Here is an 18,428-nt window from a genome sequence, read left to right on the forward strand (position 1 = left end):
GATTCTTTCCCTGTTCTCTCTACCCTGCTGCTAAGCCCTTCTGTTGAGCTTTCTGGTTATTGAATTTTTAAGTTCAAACATTGTCTTTGTTTCTTATTCATATCTTCTACGTCTTTGCTGCTTTTTTCATTTCTGAAAATGTGTTAGTAAGTGTATGTTGAAGTATTTTGATAATGGCTGTGGTAAAATCTTTGTTAAATAATTCTAACATCTCTCATATCTGTGTTGACATGTGATTACCTTTTTCTCCTCATTCAGTTTGAGATTTTCCTGATTCTTTTTAGGAGGAGTAATTTACTAAAAATTAAAACCTAGATATTATGGGTATTGTGTTTTGAGACTGGATTATACTTAAACCTTCTATTTTACTTGGCTCTCTCTGACCCCACTACAATCTCACTTAGATGTGATGGAGGGAATTGTCTAATTATTTTCAGGTGAGGATAGAAGTCCAGCTTTCTCACTAGGCCTCCATTTACACCTGATAAAGGTGGGAGCTCTTCATAGTTGAGCTAGGTTGAGAGTTCGGGCTCTACAATAAGCCTTTCTGATACTTTCTTGGCTAGGATACATAGTGCTCCTTCATTATTTCTTCCCAAGTGGCTTTAGTGAACACAACAGAGAAAAGGAATTATCTCATAACCACAGGGACATTTTGAAAATTTTGACTTTCCATATAGCCGATTTTGACACTATTGTTTTCACCACAGGTAGGGGTGGAAGTTCCAGCTCCACAGGTGATTTCCACTGAGACCATGAGGAGGGGTTTCATCCACTGTGGATGAAAATGTAAGCTTCCTTCTTGGACGTCAACCAGCTACTGTTATTACAAGTCTCATTGAAGCCTTGTGGGCATGGAAACCTGCTCATCCTTTTTTGGCATGGGGGGTGGGTTGGGCCACAATTTTCTTTTGTGTTTGGCAGGAGTAGAGTGGTAATTTTCTAAATGGTTTCTGATATGGTTCAGCTGTGTCCTCCAACCAAAATCTCATCTGGAATTGTAATCTTCGTAATCCCCATGATCGCTATGTGTCAAGGGGTAGACCGGGTGGAGGTAATTGAATCAATCGAGTGGTTTCCTCCATGCTGTTCTAATGATAGTGAGTGAGTTCTCATGAGACTTGATGGTTTTATAAGTGTTTGGTAGTTCTTCCTGCATTCATTTTTCTTCTTACCACTTGTAAAAAAGGTGCCTTGCTTCCCCTTCAACTCACACCATGATTATAAGTTTGCTGTGGCCTTCCCAGCCCCTACACTGAACTGTGAGTCAATTAAACCTCTTTCCTTTATAAATTATGCAGTCTCAGGCAGTTCTATACAGCATGTGTAAACAGACATAGACAATTTCTATCTTCCTAAGTTGTTAACTTTGGAAGAGTGATCAGTTCCTTTGGAAGTGAGATCAGTATTTGTTCAGAAATTATTTTGTTTGCTGTTGTGTTTCTGGATTCCAGCCTTCTTTGGCTCCAACTCTAGGACATATGAGCCTAAATGAAAACCCAGTAAAAGCACACCTATGTTACCAGAGTTTCTTGCTGGTCTGCCTTCTCTTCACCTTGCAGGGACTTGTATGTTTGTTTTATATATTATGACACTGGATTTTAATTGGCCTTAGCAAGAGGATTCTGGAGAAGGACATTTAAAAGTAAATTTGGAAGAATTACTTCTATTTCCAGAAGTACCTATCTGGTATCATAACTATATTTTGTTGTTGTTCTTTTAATTTGAAACAATGTTTAGCTGGGCGCGCTGGCTCACACCTGTAATCCCAGCACTTTGGGAGGCTGAGGCGGGTGAATCAGGAGATCAAGAGATCGAGACCATCCTGGTCAACATGGTGAAACCCTGTCTCTACTAAAAATACAAAAAATTAGCTGGGCATGGTGGCGCGTGCCTGTAATCCCAGCTACTCAGGAGGCTGAGGCAGGAGAATTGCCTGAACCCAGGAGGCGGAGGTTGCGGTGAGCTGAGGTCGCGCCATTGCACTCCAGCCTAGGTAACAAGAGCGAAACTCCTTCTCAAAAAAAACCAAAAAACAAAAACAATGTTTAAACTGTCTTGTGATGTTGCCTACATTCATTCAGGTCATGATATGCTAACGTATATAGTTCATATATATATATATATGTGTGTGTGTGTGTGTGTGTGTGTGTGTGTGTGTGTGTATATTTGTGTGTATATATATAATTGCGTTTTAGGTTTTGGGGTACATGTGAAGAACATGCAAGATTGTTGCATAGGTACATACATGGCAATGTGGTTTGCTGCCTTCCTCCCTATCATCCATATCTGGCATTTCTCCCCATGTTATCCCTCCCCAACTCCCCACCCCCTGCTGTACCTCCCCTAGTTCCCACCCCCCACAGATCTCAGTGTGTGATGCTCCCCTCCCTGTGTCCATGTGTTCTCATTGTTAACCATTCTATGAGAGTATGCCCTTATATCTATGGAGAAATATGATGGAAGTAATATTAGTCCACATATCCAAGACTGGACATTTTATAAAAGAAAGAGGTTTAATTAGACTTACAGGTCCATGTGGCTGGGGAAGTCTCACAATCATGTCTTACATGGATGGCAGCAGGCGAAGAGAGAATGAGGAAGATGCAAAAGCAGAAATCCCTGATAAAACAATTAGATCTGGTGAGACTTATTCACTACCACAAGAATCATGGGAAACCACCCGCCTAATTCAGTTATCTCCCAGCAGGTCCTTCCCACAAAATGTAGAAATTATGGGAGTACAATTCAGAATGAAATTTGGGTGGGAACACAGAGCCAAGCCATATCATTCCACTCCTGGCCCCTGACAAATATCATGTCCTCACATTTCAAAATGAATCATGACTTCCAACAGTCCCCCAAAGTTTTAATTCATTTCAGCATTAACTGAAAACTTCAAAGTTTAAACTCTCATCTGAGACAAAGTCCAAACTCTACATCTTGCTGCAAAATCAAAAGCAAGCTAATTATTTCCTGGATACAATATTGATACAGACATTGGAAAAATACAACCATTCCAAATTGGAGAAATTGTCCAAAACAAAGGGTCTGCAGGGCCCAGGCAAGTCTGAAATCTAGTGGGTCAGTCAAATCTTTTTTTTTCCCCTTTTTAAATTATATTTCAAGTTTGGGGTACATGTGTAGAACATGCAGGTTTGTTACATAGATATACACGTGCCATGATGGTTTGCTGCCTCCATCACCCTGTTATCTACATTAGGTATTTCTCCTAATGCTGTCCCACCCCTATACCCCTATCCCCTGCTATCCCTCCCCTAGCCCCTGCACCCTGACAGGACCCAGTATGTAATGCTCCCCTCCCTGTGTCCATGTGTTCTCATTGTTCAATACTCACTTATGAGTGAGAACATGTGGGGTTTGGTTTTCTGTTCTTGCATCAGTTTGCTGAGAATGATGGCTTCCAGCTTCATTCATGTCCCTGCAAAGGGTGTTAACTCATCCTTTTTTATGGCTGCATAGTATTCCATGGTGTATATGTGCCACATTTAGCCACATTTAGGGAAGCAGAACAGTGAAATGTACCCAGTAATGAATCACAGTATCTATGGAAACAGAGTCAGTTCTCAATTACCTGTTTAATTTTTTTAAATTCCTTTGCTACCTCTTGCTATCTTCAGCACCATAGGATCACTTTGAGAGGAGATACACTCATCATGTTCAGTAAAAACTTAGTTTCAATATTTGGTCATTAGTATTTATAGACATTTTGGTAACCACAACTCATTAAAATTTCATTTTATTTTGTTGGTTTATAATTGTAAACTAGGGGAGAACTTCAATTGAGTAAAAAGTATAAGAGAGCTACATTGTTTAGTAGATGAAGGTGTTAAAAATTTATGTAGAATAACAAATCCTGGGAACTGACCAAATAGTGGCTCTTTACCAAGTCTCTTAGTTTTTAAAAATTACAATAAAATAGTTTTCTGTACTTTAAACATAACAAATGAAAAATATGATAATAAGAATAATATAACACTGAAAACATCTAGCATGCAAAATAATCTTTAAAAACATTTGATCTCTATATGTGCTACAAGTATATGTGTACATCTGTTTATATATATATAATAAAATATATATATTTAAAATATACATACTTAAATTTTTTTATCTTTGGTAACTATTGAAAGGAATTAAAGGGGGAATGTTTCTAAACAATCCCTTGCAGGTTATAATAAAAATATCAGATTCTCACTTGGAAACCTGGGTAGGTAGAAGATTTTATTTTCCAGGTTTGGTCTTGTCTTTTGGTCCTCTTGTATTCTGATGTGGATATTAGTACCCCACTGATGTGACAGAGAAAGAAAATTCTGAAATAGATAACTTCTTTTAAAACTATAGTCTGAGCTTTTTAAATGAGATGGATGGGTACTGGAGATAAAAGAAAAAATCCATGGCAGCAATAATAACTAACATAAGTAAGCCTTGAAGAATAAAAACTATAATTTGTAATGCAATCTTACACAAAAGGATGAAGATAAAGTGTTTGAGAAAGGAAAAAACAAAACAAAACAAGTTCTTGAATTGTTAATATCTGTTGCATACCAGAATAGGCACTCTCAAATATACTATTGCACTTTCAGCGTATAAAGCTTTAAGATGTACAAATTACATTTATATGATGAGAACTAGAGAGGTTATGTAATCTTTTTGGAATGAGTTGCTAGTGAGAGACAAGGCACAGAATTTGAACCTGTGCTCTCAGATGACAAAGCCTGCACATATCTTCCAGTTTGAAAGAATAATTCATCTGGAAGTGTTATCTGTGTATATTTGAAAAAGACTATTTTATGTCACACAAAAATGTAAACAACAGACACCGGGGTCTATGTGAGGGTGGAGGCTGAAAGGAAATAGAAGATTAAAAAAAAAATAACTCATGGGTCTTGGCTTAGTGATAAAATAATCTGTACAACGAGTCCCCAAAACATGACTTTACCTGTATAACAAACATGCATATATATCCCCGAACCTAAAATAAAAGTTAAAAAGAGAAGTTTAACACTGAGCTCCGTGTCCTGGCATTATTATTTTCACTTCTCACACCAAATAATACCAAATATCTCAATTTTTTGAGAAAAATACTTGTTTTCTTTGATTTCAAAAGATAAAGGATAATTTGTGGACTTATTAGAAATCTGTTTTGCAAATTCTGACAGTTTAATCTAACAGAATCACTATGTCTTTCTTTTCTAGGTCTAAAAATAAATGAAAATAAATGTGGTAGCCTGTAACCAAACTTGTTCAACCTACAGCCTGTGAGCAAGGTAGCCCAGGATAGCTTTGAATGAGGCCCAACACAAATCCATCAGCTTTCTGAAAACACTATGAGTTTTGAAAGACACAAGAATCGCTTGAACCCGGGAGGCAGAGTTTGCAGTGAGCCAAAATTGTGCCACTACACTCAAGTCAGAGTGACGGAGTGAAACTCTGTCTCAATAAATAAATAAGTAAATATTAATTTTTCTAAAAAAAGGAACATTGTAAGCTGGTGCAGAAGGGCATTCTGTGATTTGTTACTTGAAATTTAAAACATGCAAGTCACATGATAGGTATATTTACTGCATTTATTTCACTAAATTAAGTTGACAGACACAACAGTAACTCAAAATGATTAACCTATTAATGCTTTCCAATATTATCTTATAATGTATAAATATTATACATTTAAATTCAATATATACATATAGTTGTAAGACACATATTTAACCTAACACATACAATGTTTATTTGCTAAAATACCAATGCATGCCAGCCCAAGACTGCTTTAATTTCAATCTTTTAAAAATATTTATTTACTTAAAAAAATTATTTGGCTGAGCACAGTGGCTCATGCCTGTAATCCCTGCACTTTGGGAGGCTGAGATGGGCGGACCAGGAGGTGAGGAGTTTGAGAGCAGCCTGGCCAACATAGTGAAACCCCATCTCTACTAAAAAATATAAAAAAAATAGCTGGGCATGGTAGCGGGTGCCTATAATCTCAGCTACTCTGTAGGGTGGGACAGGAGAATCATTTATACTCAGGATCGAATATATATTTATATTTAGAGTTGGGGTATTCCTAAACTGCCCAGGCTGAAGTGCAATGGTATGGTGGTTGTTCATAGGCACAATCCCACTTCTGATCAGCATGGGAGTTTTAACCTGCTCTGTTTCTGACCTGGGCAGTTTCACTCCTCCTTTAGCAACCTGGTGGTTCCCCACTCCCAGGAAGTCACCATATTGATGCTAAACTTAGTGTGAACATTGGATCAGCATAGTGCCCTATATTCCAGAGCACCTGGACTCAAGCAATGGTCCTCCCAAGTAGCTGGGAGTATAAGGACACACCACCATGCCTAGCAAGTTTTTTTTTCTTTTTTTTTTTTTTTGTAACCTGTAGTCACAAGGCATCTATGTTTTCAGTTTGGATTTATATACATTAGAATATGAATTTATATTTAAAAGGACTCTGAGCAACAAATTTTAATTTTATCATTTTCTCCAACCTCTCAGTCATCTCACATTTAATCTAAAACTTTGTTTGCAATGTTGACAGCATTAAACTTAATTAAAGTAACCGTAATAACAAAAACTGCATAAACAGGTTTTGGAGGAAAAAAATCACTGATGTTGGAGGTGTGCAATCCCACTGTTGGGCAGATAGTTCCGTGGACATTGGTCTAGGGAGTACTGATTAAACCTGCAAGTCAGTTAACTAGAAATAGGTAAAACTATTTATTACCTTTGTTTTACATTCACTTCTTAATGCACTAAGAGAGACAGTCCAGGAAATGACTGCTACCGCTCACAAAGGACTTGGAATAGCTCTCTTTCATACCACCACTTTTGCCACCTCTAACAAATGCACATGCCATGGGCCACATTCTGACTACAATGTGAAGCTAGCTCTGACTAATGCTCATGGGTTGGAATATTTTCTGTACCAACTGTTCTTCCAGATGTTGGAACTATAATTGTGACTGGTGTGGGTTTTATTACTCCTCTTCAGTACGAAATTTTTCTGCACTTAAATGTTTCAGTTGTATGTTATTATGTCTAGATGGTTTCCTCTTTATCCTGTCTTACTCATATAATCATAATCCTAAATAATAATAATATCTAGTAACCTATTCTTTTCTTCTTTGCATCAAGCATGTAATATACTCAGAAGAGCAGAAAACGACTCTTAGAAACTAGGACTCATTAGGTTTCTACATGGCTAAGAATGACTCTGACATTTTTAACTACTGATAAGCAACTCTTTTTTTTTTCCATTTGAAGGGTATCAGATATGCCACTCCAAAATATGCTGCTGTGACGTAAGAAGTATTTAAGCTAAAGGCAATTGAGAAAAAGCTCTCTATTTTCTCCTGTCTGCCTAACAGCAGATCATAACTTTTCCTTGTGAAGATACATATTAGTTCGTTATCACATTGCTATAAAGAAATATCTGAAACTGGGTAATTTATAAAGAAAAAGTGTTTAACTGGCTTATGGTTCTTCAGGCTGTACAGGAAGCATAGTGGCATCAGCTTCTGGGAAGGCATCGGGAAGATTTTACTTGTGACAGGAGCAGGTGGCTTTCTGCAAGAGCAGGAGCAAGAGAAAGAGAGAAAGGGAGGAAGTGCCACAGCTGTTTAAATGACCAGATCTCAGGAACATCACTGACTATGGTGAAGACAGTACAAAGGGGGATGATGCTGATCCATTCATGAGAAAGAGCCTCCATGATCTAATCACTTTTCTCTGTGCCCCACCTCCAACATTGGGGATTGTAATTAAGCATGAGATTTGCATGGGGACACAGATTCAAGCCATATTAAGCTACCTTCCTCTTTCACACCAGGAAGGAAGGAGCAACAATTATTGATGCACATGGAGACAGTCCTAAGATGAATCTGCATAAACAAAATCTTACTAGTTCGCTCTTACCTTCCACCCCTATGTTCTTGCCTTCCACGGTTTACTGCCTGTAGAAGCATGGATGTTTTTCTTTTTCTTTTTTTTTATAATCACATCTTCACAATTTGTCATGCTCTGCTAAGATTATATATACGTAATACAAATTTAATCACCTCTTTGGATCTTGACTTCTATTCTGTGACTACTTCCCTGCACATGAAAATTTTAAATATTAACATTAAATAAAAATTGTATACCTTTCTCTTTTTAATGTCTTTTTAGTTTAATTTCACAGTTTCTAGCTACATAACCTCAAAGGTAGACATGTTAGAAATATCATATTTTATATTTTAAATCCCAATAACATTATTTCCCTATATGATTCTTTTGAGTACTCAATTGTGGAGAGGAATAGCATTGGAAATTTTATTTTAGAGACAATGTCATGTACTATTGAAGAGAATTTTGTTGTCAGACTGCCAGTTTTTAAACTTACTCCATCACTTACTAACTGCCTGATTTTGATAAATTATCATAACTTACAGTTTTTATAAATATGTAAACAAACATTTCCTTATAGGATTGTTGTAATATGTTTAAAAACTTCTATAAACCCAAATCATGTAAAACAGTACCTGAATCATAATTTTTTATTATTATTATATTTTAAGTTCTGGGATACAAGTGCAGAACAATCAATGTTAGCATTAAATAATAGTATACTATTATTTAAACTCAAAACAGCCTGTGTCATAAACTCCAGTACATTGTAGCAAAGCAATACTCATATTACATTAAAGATGTTAGCTCGAATTTTATTAACTTTGAAGCTGTTGGAGCTCCTAAAATGATACCTTAAAATTTGGCACTTGGGTATGCTAAGTACTTTGAACTAAATGATGTGAGAGAAGACTCAGAAGCAAAGGCTTTCTGACCTTCTCCTGCTTCCTATCTCGATGCTCCTCTTTCTCTCCCAAGTTATAGAATCTAGAATTCCTCTTCTCCAACGTGGATCATAGAAACTAGAACCCCTCTACTCCAAAGTCAGCCATGAACCTCGGAAATATTACTTCACCTTCCTTCACTTTTCTATGTAAGATATTGCCATAAAGAAATTGAGTAGCCTTGTCTGAGAGCTGGTCTCAATGCCCTCATTCCAGAAAGGGCCAAGCCTTATACTTTGGAAGAAGGAATGTCACACACAGAGGCCAAGAAGAATCTGATCAGAAAGGCCTTGCTGGGTTTCCCCAGTCAATCTATTACTATTACATAATTCCTTTTTGTCTAATCACATGTCTCTATGGCTGTTCACTCATTATTGAATCCAAGCATAGAAGTGCACAGTCTTCCCTTGAGTCTTTAGGTCTTCATTTCTTAAGGCTCCTGTGTCATATAAAACTTTCATCAGATAAATGTATTACACTTTTTTGTTAACCTGTCTTTTGTTTTAAGAATGTTAGCTGTGATCCTCATAATGGGAAGGAAATATATCGTACCCTTTCCATCTCTATGAAGCTTTTAAAATTTTGATTTCAATAGTTTGTAATTTAACTTTGGTTTTATTTCTTTATAAAGCCCCTCAGTTAACTCATATATGAGAAACACTCTTATACATCTTCTAACCCTCTAAATCATGCAGCTCAATTTAACCTACAAATAAGTACATTCAAGAGGTATGTTGGACAGTATAAAAATTAGCAAATTGTAAGCTTCTGGCAAAAAGCAATGTAATTTTTTTTTTATTTGACCAAAGCCTGGGAATCTGCTATCTCTGCTAAGAAGTCACAGAATTTTGAATATAAATAGACCAAAAATTTACTAATATAGTTGAGTAGCTAAAATAAAACTATTACTTTACGAGATAAAAAATATAATTATCTGTTTATATACAATTTGTATTTCATCTACATTTGTTGTAGAACTTTTTCATCTCACTAATATGTTTGTATAATCAGAAAAAAATTGGCCTCATTTCATGTATCTAATTACTCATTCATAATTTAACATATACCTTTGACTAACATGAACCTAGTCGAGATTCTTGTTTTCTAGTTTGACTGTAAATGAAAACTAGGAAACCGGAAGCAATCAAATGCAAGGAGTCAGGTAAACAGGTGACAAGGGAGAAAGAGAAACAAATGGTGAAATGGTGAACAATCCAGAGATTGGGAATAGCATAAGCTGTGTTTAGGAGAGAGGTGCTGTTTCTGGAACTCAGGGACTCAGTGAAGTAGATTGTTACAGTAATGGCTTCCATTCTCTTATTTTCATGTCTGTTGCAATGTCATATTGCTGCTCTTCTCATCAGTAAATAAAATTTGTTTTAGTATCCCTTGGGGAAAAAAAAAGATTCTCACTTTTCATAGAACTTCACAAATTCTCCTAACCATCTGGTTCTTAACCCCTTTCTGTATCATTGCATAGATATGAAAACTGACATAATCTGGCTGCAGTATAAAGTAACAAATTCATAAAGCACTTCCATAGATTGTCCTCTCCTACCCATTAGATGACTAATGTGATTGATATACTTAGTGCTGTAGTAGCATTTTGTATTTCCTGGTGTCATGAACAAAAGGATTTCATGACGCAGGAGCATATCCCGTACATGTGGTAATGTGGTAATATCATCAAGTGTTTCACTACTTTTACATTAAATAAAAATCTTCTAAAATGATTCTTTCTACATATTTTAAAAACAATTTTGGAAGGCATATCCAATTTAGAAAGGGCTATGGAAAGACTAGATTTTCATTTTTAAGTAAAACCACATTTAAACTAAGTAGGATCTAAATCTATCTTTAGCATTGGCTGCTTCCCATGATGAATATCTTGAGAAACGGAGAGAATGCAACCTTTTAGGAAAATGTTTCTGCTTGAGATAGTCTTCATTTAATTACATTGCTTAAACACTGACCAATTTGGCTTAGTACGTTTCTTTTTAAAAATCTAAATATCTCAGTGTGTGTATTCATCTCGTTTATTAGTCATTTATACCCCATGGAATCTATATTCATACCAACTACAGAATAAAATTGATATTTTAGAACATTATAGAAATTTTCCTAAGAACTCTCTTAATATACCCTCACATTTAATAGCTCAATATTTAAGGTCATTTAACGCAACAGTGAACACCACTGCTTCTGGAGCTAGAGAGCCTGAAGACCATAGGAAAGTCCTGAGAAGCTTAGGGTAGTTATTTAAATTATCGTTTTCTCAGTTGTTCTTATTCATGAAAAGGGGATGATGTCTAATATTGTGAGAATTAAAGAATGTAATATATGTTTAAAATGCATAGAAGAGTAGCTGGTATGTGATAAATTTTCTTTTGCTATTGTTGTTATTTTTATTAATGGGGGGACTGCACAGTTAATTTGCCTTAAGTAAAAACCAGGATTAGTACTTGCAGATACTACTTAGGAACACATTTTTTTAGTAATTTATTACATGTTGATGGGAGGAGTGAGTGTAACAAGAACTGATGGCTTCTATATTCAAAGCCACATCCAGAGATAAGACATAGCCCATCTCCTTTAAGTGGCTTGGGTTCTGTAGGAGAGAGGGAGATGAGAGGAGACCTATTCTACTACTTGATTTTCAGCAAGAAAGGAATAGGGCAGCAGAATCAAACAATTATAGGACTGCCCCTTCTGCCTGGCTGCCTCACACCTCCCGATATCAACTAAATGGTACTTTGGCAAATGGAAGAAATTAGTGTACTAACCTGTTTGTGAATGAACCAGACACAGTTAAGTCTAGATTCATAAAGTTAGCTATTCCTGTCATTCTCAAATCAATATTTTGATCCAGTTGAATAAAAATGACAAGAATCATGTTCTAACATAGTGACCCAATACACTTTTAGCAGTAGTGTTTCAGAAACCAAAGATAAGCATCAACGTTTATAAAATGAATGTTGTCATAAGTAGAAACATCACATCAGTCAAAATAACAAAGAACTTTAAAATGCTTTCTGAGGTTAAAACATAAAGAATCAACTTAGTGAATACCGCATGTGCTCTAATCACATTCTCAACATTAGATCTCACTTGATTTCATTCCAGTAGCTCCATTTTCCTGGGCTAATAATTTTCTTTTCATGATATATAAGGAATTCAGTGTTTCTAGTACACCCAGAAAACTAGCTGATCTTGGCCTCCCTTCCATACATAGTATTTATAACAGTAAGTAATTGTGCTGATGGCTAAAATTCCCACTGTTCATTTCCACAAAAAGTGATGTTGCTTTATTATATGTATTCCTTGCCTTTGCTTGTAGGACCACTGCTTACCAAATAGCAGTCATTTCTTTTCAGTAAAGCCTGGAAAGTTCAGCACAGGAAAATTAAAGCCCTTTTTCTTTTTTTGAAGTACATCTTCTTGGTAGAGAGTGAGTCAAAATGCTAGAACTAGAAAATTATCTGTTTTCATTTGGGAAGATTTTTCTTCCTATTGATACCCTTACTGATAACTGGGTAATGGAAATGAGTGAGCTGGGATGGGGATGAGGTTCTGAGTGTTTCTAAAAGGTAATGGAAGGGAATTATGCTAGCAGTCTTAGGTCTTTGCTCCCTAATGCCAAAATTCCATTGGGAAATATGTGAGCCCATGACTGCCATCAATTCTAAAACATCCAGATAAAGCACTCCTGTTCTATATCTGTATATAACCCTTTTACACAGGACAGTTTGGGAGATATATTGAATCAAAAGATGGAATAAATGGGGGAAAATGCAGTTGATAAGGCAAACAAAGATCCTTTGAGATCAATAGGGGATTGGATACAGGACAGGGAAGAAAGGAAGGATGAAAGCCTAAGGTGAGATTATCCTACCAGAGAGGTTACCAGATTCGTGGTGGAGAGGAGTTACTGGAAGACAAAATGATATTGGGAACAGACATAGTAAAAGAAATTTAAAAATAAACATTGAAATATTTACTTTTGTGTCACAAAATACATTGTTTATGTTTTGTTTTCATGATAGTTTTTAATTCTTGGTCTTTTTCTGGCTCAGCATTTGTTTAAATTTCTGCTTACATTTTACAGTCAAACCACAATATTTCTAGGGAAGAAACATAAAATATGTAATCAGGGTCAGGATTTGAGTCCCTGCCCTGGCCCTCACTATTTTTGTCATCTTGTTTGAGATGCTGTAAATTCATATTTTCAAAATAAGCTTTTTTACAATACAGAGTTTATACGGTTGTTTTAAAGACTACATAATATAGATGGAAAGTGCTTTTAAAATATAAACTGTTAAGCTGATATATGTTGCCTTAAAAATAGGGTGAAATGTAAGATTCCTGTGGTGGTTTTATCTATTCTAGTTAGTTAGACTTTTGAAAAATCCCCATGCTACTTACCAAATCTGGGTTTGGTTCTGCTTGAGCCCTTTCATGCTTCTGTTAGCTGAGGGTTGCTGCAGTGTCACAGCACTGGTAGTTTATAGAGAAGTCAGGGATCTGGTCCTGGGCATGGATCCCATGTTAAAGAGATGAGTTCTAAGATCTCTGATGGTGTCCAGAGGAGTCAGAAGCAGGCATTCAAGCTGATGCAGTCGCGCGTTCTCTGGAGCCTTGGCACTAACGTCCTGGAGACATCCGTATCCAAATATATTTTGTCATCTGCCAGGAGGTTCTAATGGCTTCACAGGACAAACTTCCAAGCTTTCTTTTTCAGTCTTATTCTATCTAGCCATTCCAGCTCAACTCAAAAAAGTTAGAGTAGTTTAATATCCCTGGGGCCATGTCCCAAACCACCTTCTTTCTCATTTTTGCTCTCTCTATTCAAGTTTTTAGCCAAAGATTTGTTTACTGCTTTCCCTCTACAAGTGAAAATTTTTTTCTACTCTTAATTAATCATGATTAAGAGCTATCATGGTAATTGTAGCCAAAGTGAAAGAAGTACTCTAAAGTAACTCTAAAACTCAGCTCTAGTGCCCAGGCAGCTCTCTGCAGCTGAGATAAAGGCCACATGAGTTTAGTCTGCCACCTCCATGGAGATGCCATTATAGAGAAGAACTTACCTTGGCCTATTCTCAAACCATAATTCCTATTTAAAGTCAAAGAGCGGTCACACATATTCTTTTCTTTTTTTTTTAAATTATTTAATTAATTATTTATTTATATATATTTTTTTCTTTTCTTTTTTTTATTGCATTTTAGGTTTTGGGGTACATGTGCAGAGCATGCAATACAGTTACATAGGTACACACAGGGCAGTGTGTTTTGTTTCCTTTCTCCCCTTCACCCACATTTGGTATTTCTCCCCTGGCAATCCCTCCCCACCTCCCCCTCCCACTGGCCCTCCCCTTTTCCCCCTATAGACCCCAGTGTTTAGTACTCCCCTCTCTGTGTCCATGTGTTCTCATTTTTCATCACCCGCCTATGAGTGAGAATATGCGATGTTTCATTTTCTGTTCTTGTGTCAGTTTGCTGAGAATGATGTTCTCCAGATTCATCCATGTCCCTATAAACGACACGAACTCATCATTTCTGATTGCTGCATAATATTCCATGGTGTATATGTGCCACATTTTCCCAATCCAGTCTATCATCAATGGGCATTTGGGTTGATTCCAGGTCTTTGCTATTGTAAACAGTGCTGCAATGAACATTTGTGTGCATGTGTCCTTGTAGTAGAACGATTTATAGTCCTTTGGATATATACCCAGTAATGGGATTGCTGGGTCAAATGGAATTTCTATTTCTAAGGCCTTGAGGAATCGCCACACCGTCTTCCACAATGGTTGAACTAATTTACACTCCCACCAACAGTGTAAAAGTGTTCCTTTTTCTCCACATCTTCTCCAGCATCTGTTGTCTCCAGATTTTTTAATGATCGCCATTCTAACTGGCGTGAGATGGAATCTCAATGTGGTTTTGATTTGCATCTCTCTGATGACCAGTGACGATGAGCATTTTTTCATATGATTGTTGGCCTCATATATGTCTTCTTTCATAAAGTGTCTGTTCATATCCTTTGACCACTTTTGAATGGGCTTGTTTGTTTTTTTCCTGTAAATCTGTTTGAGTTCTTTGTAAATTCTGGATATCAGCCCTTTGTCAGATGGGTAAACTGCAAAAATTTTTTCCCATTCTGTTGGTTGCCGATTCACACTAGAGACTGTTTCTTTTGCTGTGCAGAAGCTGTGGAGTTTCATTAGGTCCCATTTGTCTATTTTGGCTTTTGTTGCCAATGCTTTTGGTGTTTTGTTCATGAAGTCCTTGCCTACTCCTATGTCCTGGATGGTTTTGCCTAGATTTCCTTCTAGGGTTTTTATAGTGCCGGGTCTTATGTTTAAGTCTTTAATCCATCTGGAGTTAATTTTAGTGTAAGGTGTCAGGAAGGGGTCCAGTTTCTGCTTTCTACACATGGCTAGCCAGTTTTCCCAACACCATTTGTTGAACAGGGAGTCCTTTCCCCATTGCTTGTTTTTGTCAGGTTTATCAAAGATTGTATGGTTGTAGCTATGTTGTATTGCCTCTGATGCCTCTGTTCTGTTCCATTGATCTATATCTCTGTTTTGGTACCAGTACCATGCTGTTTTGATTACTGTAGCCTTGTAATATAGTTTGAAATCCGGTAGTGTGATGCCCCCCGCTGTGCTCTTTTTGCTTAGAATTGACTTGGCTATGCGAGCTCTCTTTTGGTTCCATATGAAGTTCAAGGTGGTTTTTTCCAGTTCTGTGAAGAAAGTCAATGATAGCTTCATGGGGATAGCGTTGATTCTGTAAATTACTTTGGGCAGTATAGCCATTTTCACGATATTAATTCTTCCTAACCATGAACATGGAATGTTTCTCCATCTGTTTGTGTCCTCTCTGATTTCGTTGAGCAGTGGTTTGTAGTTCTCATTGTAGAGGTCTCTTACGTTCCTTGTGAGTTGTATTCCAAGGTATTTTATTCTTTTTGTAGCAATTGCGAATGGCAGTTCGCTCTTGATTTGGCTTTCTTTAAGTCTGTTGTTGGTGTAGACGAATGCTTGTGATTTTTGCACATTGATTTTATATCCTGAGACTTTGCTGAAGTTGCTTATCAGTTTCAGGAGTTTTTGGGCTGAGGCGATGGGGTCTTCTAGGTATATTATCATGTCGTCTGCAAATAGAGACAATTTGGCTTCCACCTTTCCTATTTGAATACCCTTTATTTCTTTTTCTTGCCTGATTGCTCTGGCTAGAACTTCCAGTACTATATTGAATAGGAGTGGTGACAGAGGGCATCCTTGTCTAGTGCCAGATTTCAAAGGGAATGCTTCCAGTTTTTGTCCATTCAGTATGATATTGGCTGTTGGTTTGTCATAAATAGCTTTTATTACTTTGAGATACATTCCATCGATACCGAGTTTATTGAGGGTTTTTAGCATAAAGGGCTGTTGAATTTTGCCAAATGCCTTCTCTGCATCAATTGAGATAATCATGTGGCTTTTGTTTTTGGATCTGTTTATGTGGTGAATTACGTTTATAGACTTGCGTAGGTTGAACCAGCCTTGCATCCCTGGGATGAATCCTACTTGATCATGATGAATAAGTTTTTTGATTTGCTGTTGCAATCGGCTTGCCAATATTTTATTGAAGATTTTTGCATCTATGTTCATCATGGATATTGGCCTGAAGTTTTCTTTTCTTGTTGGGTCTCTGCCAGGTTTTGGTATCAGGATGATATTGGTCTCGTAGAATGATTTGAGTAGGATTCCTTCTTTTTGGATTATTTGGAATAGTTTCAGAAGAAATAGTACCAGCTCCTCTTTGTGTGTCTGGTAGAATTCAGCTGTGAACCCATCTGGACCTGGGCTTTTTTTGTGTGGTAGGCTCTTAATTGTTGCCTCGACTTCTGCCCTTGTTATTGGTCTATTCATAGTTTCAGCTTCCTTCTGGTTTAGGCTTGGGAGGACGCAGGAGTCCAGGAATTTATCCATTTCTTCCAGGTTTACTAGTTTGTGTGCATAGAGTTGTTTGTAATATTCTCTGATGATGGTTTGAATTTCTGTGGAATCTGTGGTGATTTCCCCTTTATCATTTTTTATTGCATCTATTTGGTTGTTCTCTCTTTTCTTTTTAATCAATCTGGCTAGTGGACTGTCTATTTTGTTGATCTTTTCAAAAAACCAGCTCTTGGATTTATTGATTTTTTGGAGGGTTTTTCGTGTCTCAATTTCCTTCAGTTCAGCTCTGATCTTAGTTATTTCTTGTCTTCTGCTGGGTTTTGAGTTTTTTTGATCTTGCTCCTCTAGCTCTTTCAATATTGACGATAGGGTGTCAGTTTTGGATCTCTCCATTCTTCTCATATGGGCACTTATTGCTATATACTTTCCTCTAGAGACTGCTTTAAATGTGTCCCAGAGATTCTGGCATGTTGCGTCTTCGTTCTCCTTGGTTTCGAAGAACTTCTTTATTTCTGCCTTCATTTCATTGTTTATCCAGTCAACATTCAGGAGCCAGTTGTTCAGTTTCCATGAAGCTGTGTGGTTCTGGGTTGGTTTCTGAATTCTGAGTTCTAACTTGATTGCACTATGGTCTGAGAGGCTGTTTGTTATGATTTCAGTTGTTTTGCATTTGCTGAGCAGTGCTTTACTTCCAATTATGTGGTCAATTTTAGAGTAGGTATGATGTGGTGCTGAGAAGAATGTATATTCTGTGGATTTGGGGTGGAGAGTTCCGTAAATGTCTATCAGGTTTGCTTGCTCCAGGTCTGAGTTCAAGCCCTGGATGTCCTTGTTAATTTTCTGTCTGGTTGATCTGTCTAATATTGACAGTGGAGTGTTAAAGTCTCCCACTATTATTGTGTGGGAGTCTAAGTCTCTTTGTAAGTCATTAAGGACTTGCCTTATGTATCTGGGTGCTCCTGTATTGGGTCCATATATGTTTAGGATCGTTAGCTCTTCTTGTTGTATTGATCCTTTTACCATTATGTAATGGCCTTCTTTGTCTCTTTTGATCTTTGTTGCTTTAAAATCTATTTTATCAGAGATGAGGATTGTAACTCCTGCTTTCTTTTGCTCTCCATATGCTTGGTAAATCTTCCTTCATCCCTTTATTTTGAGCCTTTGTGTATCCTTGCATGTGAGATGGGTTTCCTGGATACAGCACACTGATGGGTTTTGGATTTTTATCCAATTTGCCAGTCTGTGTCTTTTGATTGGTGCATTTAGTCCATTTACATTTAGGGTTAATATTGTTATGTGTGAGTTTGACACTTCCATTTTGATGCTAGCTGGCTGTTTTGCCCGTTAGTTATTGTAGATTCTTCATTATGTTGATGCTCTTTAGCATTTAGTGTGATTTTGGAATGGCTGGTACTGGTTGTTCCTTTCTATGTGTAGTGCCTCTTTCAGGAGCTCTTGTAAAGCAGGCCTGGTGGTGACAAAATCTCTGAGTGCTTGCTTGTTGGCAAAGGATTTTATTTTTCCTTCACTTCTGAAGCTCAGTTTGGCTGGATATGAAATTCTGGGTTGAAAGTTCTTTTCTTTAAGGATGTTGAATATTGGCCCCCACTCTCTTCTGGCTTGTAGAGTTTCT

General features: G+C 37.0%; 1 long non-coding RNA gene across 2 annotated transcripts in view; it reads right to left on the reverse strand.

The window, feature by feature from the left end:
- Positions 1-13,498, reverse strand: part of LOC128931343 (uncharacterized) — a 108,192-nt gene extending 94,694 nt beyond the window's left edge. The window contains exons 1-3 of one of the 2 annotated variants that reach the window (XR_008479613.2): positions 13,275-13,498; positions 3,359-3,566; positions 2,531-2,622 (exon numbers count right to left, since the gene is read on the reverse strand). This is a non-coding gene — a long non-coding RNA (uncharacterized LOC128931343). The remainder of the gene's footprint in view (positions 1-2,530; positions 2,623-3,358; positions 3,567-13,274) is intronic. The other variant, XR_008479612.2, reaches the window with a different exon arrangement.
- Between the last annotated feature and the right edge of the window lie 4,930 nt (positions 13,499-18,428).

This window comes from Callithrix jacchus, chromosome 2 (assembly GCF_049354715.1).
Source record: "Callithrix jacchus isolate 240 chromosome 2, calJac240_pri, whole genome shotgun sequence".
Classification (NCBI taxonomy): domain Eukaryota; kingdom Metazoa; phylum Chordata; class Mammalia; order Primates; family Cebidae; genus Callithrix; species Callithrix jacchus.